A 5,880-nucleotide genomic window follows, 5' to 3' on the forward strand; every position below is an offset into this window, starting at 1 on the left:
TGCTCTCCTAATGACTTGCCATTACTCTTCAATTTATGTAGCTCTTTTCAAGAGTTTACTACCTTTTATTGGTTTTCCCCTCCCTTTTAGGGGCCCTTGTCGATTAGCCCAGGCCTTGCTAAGACCCCCTTGGGCCTCGTCGTGCCTTTTGTGGTTGAAGAGGAAGAAGTAAGAGTCAAACATTGAAAGGCCTAGGCGAACAAGTGAGAGTCAAAGCATTGAACGTCACGAAGGTGATATGAAATATGAGAGAAGTGGAAAAAAAGAAAAGAGAGTGATATTAATAGTATGAAATATGAGAGAACTCAAAAAAAAGAAAAGAAAGTGATATTAAAAAAGTATGAAATATGAGAAACTAAAAAGAAAGGAAGAGAGTGATATTAATAGTATAAAATATGAAAGAAAGAGAGTAGTCTATGAGAGAGAGAGCCAATGAGACCAAAGTATATCCCAGGTATATATGTACACACACACATGCACACATGCACACATACATACATACATGCATGCTGACCATGGGGCAATCCAAGGCAGCAATGAGGAGGCCTCCTAAATCCTTGGAGTCGGCCGTTTTTTAGAAAGCGGCCTGGATCTAGATTTGTCGTCTAGAGGGGGGTCCTCCATTATGGAAGCGAGTGGGCGGGGGGGGGGATAGTAGATCAAGTCATATCTAATCCAAGAAGTCCATGATCCTGGTAATTGCTAGCTCTCTCTCTCTCTCTCTCTCTCTCTCTCTCAACCTTCTCTAGTACGGATTGATGCTTCTAGTAATGAGCAAAGGGGAACCACAACGGGTGAGCAATAAAGGGGAGACACTAGAGATTGTAAGGAAAAGAAACGAGGGCAGACTCACATGTGGATGCCATAGGAGGCAAGAGGACATCAAACCCCACCCTCCTCTCTCCACAACAAAAGTTAATATAAATGACATTGTGTGTACTTGGACACATACTAAGGAATAATCAAGATGCTCGATTGGAGTCAAACCATTTACATGACCAAAGTATTAATCCACATGCCATGTGAGTTCATTATAAGGTATTGTAAAAGGAAATTGTAGGCCTTCGTTTGTATGTCCACATTTGCATATTTGGATAGTCCACAAGAAACAAAAGACCATAGGCAATGCATCCAAGTATCAATGACACGAAATCATGGGTTAAATGCATGCAAAAGCTTTATATGCAAGTTTCGTTTTGAGAAGATAGCCACAAGATCAGGATATTCAAGAACCTTGCTTTGACTTCTTTAAATATATGTGAATAGAGGAAGAACCCTAGTAAGTAGCAGCATGGTAGAGAAAATGCTAGAAGTGCAAGATAAATTAACTAAAAAGGTAGTTTATTCTTGATAAGACTTTGTCCTAGTCCTCAACACTTGTAGCACCTTCATTTGCTAGGGAAGCACTACCATTATACCTCAACTTGTGTTGGTAGTTATCTGTAGTGGCCTTCTCTTTTCAAGAGAAATATAAACGGTTTCTAATTCTTCCTTATTTTATGTCTTGTAAGTACTCAATGGTCTTAACTGCCTACCTAATGGATCTATGAATATTAAACATTGCAACTTTTATGGTAATAATATTCTACATTTTATGATTATATGTGGTGGATTGTTCTTGTTATGGTCAAATGATAAGAAACTCCAAATTTATGTCATGCAAATAGCTAAATAGTAAGCAATCATAGGTGCTTCTTCTCACAATTGATGTTACTACTCTCCTCTTGCAAGGAGTTTGTTCCAAGGGTTTCATAGTAGTTCCTCTTCCATAAGACATCTTTTGTCCAAAACATATCCATTATATTTGTTTGAGAGGTGCCCTAAATCTTTCCAATATAAAAGGTATGTGTTAGTACATAGTAAAGGGTGGAGAGGTCAAGGGGATTTAGGTCTACCACAAAGTTTGCTTTTTGTTGGTGGGCTTTCTTTTTAGGTATACTTACTACCTCTTGGCACCCAATACAATAAAGTCTAGAAGAATATTTATAGAGAGGAGACGACAAGTCAAGTGACCCTATGGAAGGAAAAATATCTTCCTTTTCTAGTGGGGAGTGTCCTTTCGTTGTTGCTACCCACAAAGTAAGGAGTTAACACACACGCTCAACTATTGTTGTGAAAGCTGGCCTGTACTCACCTTCACATGAGGAAGTAGCCACAGTAGATTGTTTCTTACTTAGCCAAGAAATGTAAGCATGTCCCAAAAAGAAAAAAATACCACTTGTGGACTGCCTTGTGTCATAATCTCCAGCCCAATCTGAATCACTGTAAGCATGCATATGCAAGTCAACCCCCCTGGAAAAAATCAAGCCATAAGACTTTGTGCAATGTGTTTTACAGCTTGCCAACATGTTGTCTTTGGGCTTTTTTTGGTCACTCACTCAAATGGCTTGCTTGGTTCCTACCCACCATATTCCATAAGTGTAGATCCTACACATCTCTCATAAGATTGGTCAAGTTTGCCACTAAGCAAGAATGGAATGAGACTAAAAGTCTTTAAATTCGATTCCTAGAGTATATGGCAGAAGTTTCATAATGCCATCGCTCCAAGCTCACTACTATTCCTTACTTGTCTAGTACTGATTATACTGCTTGGAACATTAATAGTCATGCAACCAAAGAGAGAGAGAGAGAGAGAGAGAGAGAGAGAGAGAGAGAGAGAGAGAGAGAGGGAGGGAGAGGGAGGGAGGGAGGGAGGGAGGGAGAGACTTAACAAGGATAAGGCCGCGAGCATTTAATGTGACACTAGAGGGGGTGATGCAAAATGAAGAAGGGGAATGATATGATTTTGGTGATAGAATATGTGATATACTAAAGCGGTGATATAAAATGAAGAAGGGGAATGGTGTGATTTTGATGATGATTGTTATACAATTTTGCATGGGACATTGAGTAAGATAGCCACTTGAGTGCCAAGGGAATTAAATTGTAGACCCTCGAGTCAAACATGCAACATTTGCATATTAGTTGACTTCATGCAATTCCAAAGTAGCTTCTCTAGAGGCCACAATGTATCACTTGCATTTCTTGTCTTTGCAAAATATCTATATAATGGGTATACACTTGCAACTCAACATGTAGATCTCAAGAATGAAGTACAATTGGGCAAAAATATGCAAGTGTTGAATAGAGGGAAACGATTACATTACATGACCTAAGGGCTACACTATGAGCATTAAAACATAGAACAAGCTACAAAAAGTCTAGCTAAGAAAAGATATGATAGAGAGACAAAGGCTTCCATGTAAATGAAGCATATAGCTAGGCATTACATGTAAATGAAGCATGTAGCTAGGCATCACATGTAAAACTATCGGATATAGCAAAGGCAAGGACTATTAGTTCTTCACCATAGATTCAAGACATGAAACACAAGTAATGGCAAGCTAGCCTTAAGTCATTGTTGGCAAATGATGGCACACGTTGGCTTTAAGTTGTTGTTGGTAACTGATGGAACAGGTTGATGACCAACTTTTTGGTGGAAAATAGCACCCTCTATAGCTTTTTATTTAAAGATCATCTATATAGTCGAAGGAGTTGAGAAACTAAATCTGATATCAATAGTAGATGATTCTCAAGGTTAGCCAATGCCATCTTTATCATCACCATCTCACTCTTTCAAAGTCATCTAATTAATGCATTATTATTTTTCCCCAATTGGGGGGCCTATAATGGCACCTATTTTAATTTCCATAAAGACCCATTAAGCAAGGAAGAAATCCTAGCTAGCACCATGAAAGGGAAGATGGAAAGAGAAATAGAACGAATGAATATTAGAGTAACAGATATCTTATTTTCTACTACTCAAATGCATTAAATACATGAGACTTCATGGTTGTCTACTTCCCAAAGCATCATCTTGTCTTGGTCTAATACCACCATTACTAGTGATCTCCTTTTTCTTTCAATTCTGTTATTCACTAAAAGAGGAGGCTAATCACAATAATCCAAGGGTACATCACATCCAACAGCACCCCTAAAAAAGTATACTACAACAGTTTATTATCATACAATGACATACAAGACAAAATATCAAGTACAACTTAATTATGAGTCCTTTTTTGAGTGAACAATTGTGTGGTTTTCTTACCAAAGGTGATAGAAGGAAGCCATAACCCACATTCTAATAGTCAATTATGATTAAGAAGGTCACCCTTGGATTCAATATTCTAAAAGTGTAAACCATTAATTAAAAATATGGAAAAATAATATCAACCATAAATTCCTAACTTGATAGTCATCATGTCTACTTGCTACATGATAACTTCTCCAAAGGTGAGAAAGTACATGTAAGATGATCATCTAGCACAAACACTCATAACATGCCACGTTGTGCTACCAATGTAATGTATTTCAAGTGTACTAAAGCCTAGATACACGTTTTCACTCTTAAAATATATAAGGTAACCTACATAGCAATTGTCCTTGAGCCCATCATCAGTTGTCCTTGAGCCCATCATCAATTGTAGGCATGAACCAATATTTGTCCTTTTGTGTTTTGAAAAGAAGTTAAAACTTCCTTAGTCTAAACACCCTTTTCAAGGACTTAGCTCTAAGACATCTAATATATTTGTTGGAATAATGATTCCTATAAGAGTCCCATCTTAACTCTATCTATCATAGTCCCATCTTATGTTGAGAATTAGTTGATGATAGCATCCAATACCACATTGGGGCTATGAGTACCTAAATGGAGTGGGTGTCTAAGGTTCCAGTCATGTCCTATGCTTGTGACACATTTCGGTGCTATGTGACAAGTAATTGTAAGTACCTCCTTGCATGTGAGACGCTTGGAGGTGGTATGCTTAGTGAAGGACAAGTGGACTTCTCCATTTGCCTATTTAAGGTCTTGTACATGAGTGTGTGAGACATCTTCATGACTTGCATTCTCTTTGTGAACGATATAAATTTTGTGTTGATTTGTGACATCTTGCCTCCATCTCTCATTTCCCATTTCTCTTTAGCTCTCCCTCTCAAAGTTTTAACATGGTATAGAGAACCTGTCTTTTGCTAGGCTAAGGGCTGGGGACTGCTGTTCTACTCCCTATGAGATATCCTGGCTTATCTCTAAGTGAGAGAAAGAGAGAGAGTGACGGGATTTGATTGGGTGAGAGATCTCAAGTTCTAGTCTACCATATGAGCCAAGGAATTGCTATGAGACCTTGAATACAAGTGGATAGCATAAATGACTATTTCCGCTAACCTCTATGTGTGGATACAAAAGTAGCATTAAGAGATAGAATCGGAGCTGTTCTTCTCTAAAAAATGTTCCATAGTTCATGGTTAGACTCCAAATGCAACACAGTCAATTGGTTGTTGATGCCATTTCTTCGAAATGTCGCTAACTGTGAATTTACATTTCTTTGTGATCAATAAGTCCTTGGTCAAGCGCACCCTGCATGGTATGGATGCTTGATCAAGAGAGAGTGTTGAGAATTATTTGATCATAGCATCCAATACCACATTGAGGCTAGGAGTACCTAAGTGGAGTGGGTGTATACAGTTCTAGTCATGTTCTAGGCTTGTGACACATCTGGGTGTTAGGTGGCAAGTAATTGTTAGTACCTCCTTGCATGAGAGACACTTGGAGGTGGTATGCCTAGTGAAGGACAAGTGAACTTCTCCATTTGCCTATTTAAGGTCTTGTACATTAGTGTGTGAGACGTCTTTGTGACTTGTATTATCTTTGTGAACAATTAAAATTTTGTGTTGCTTTATGACATCTTGCCTCCACCTCGCATTTTGCATTTCTCTTTAGCTCTCTCTCTCAAAGTTTAAACATCTTAAATAGTTGGATTTCGATCTTAAACTCATCCATATGCTAATTCCCTAAACATACACTTTATGAAAGACCAAGAGGTCAAAAGTGCCTACAAACCTAAA

Source organism: Dipteris shenzhenensis, chromosome 23, assembly GCF_047967505.1.
Source record: "Dipteris shenzhenensis isolate YYH24624 ecotype China chromosome 23, Dip_SZ_1.0, whole genome shotgun sequence".
NCBI classification, from domain to species: Eukaryota; Viridiplantae; Streptophyta; class Polypodiopsida; order Gleicheniales; family Dipteridaceae; genus Dipteris; species Dipteris shenzhenensis.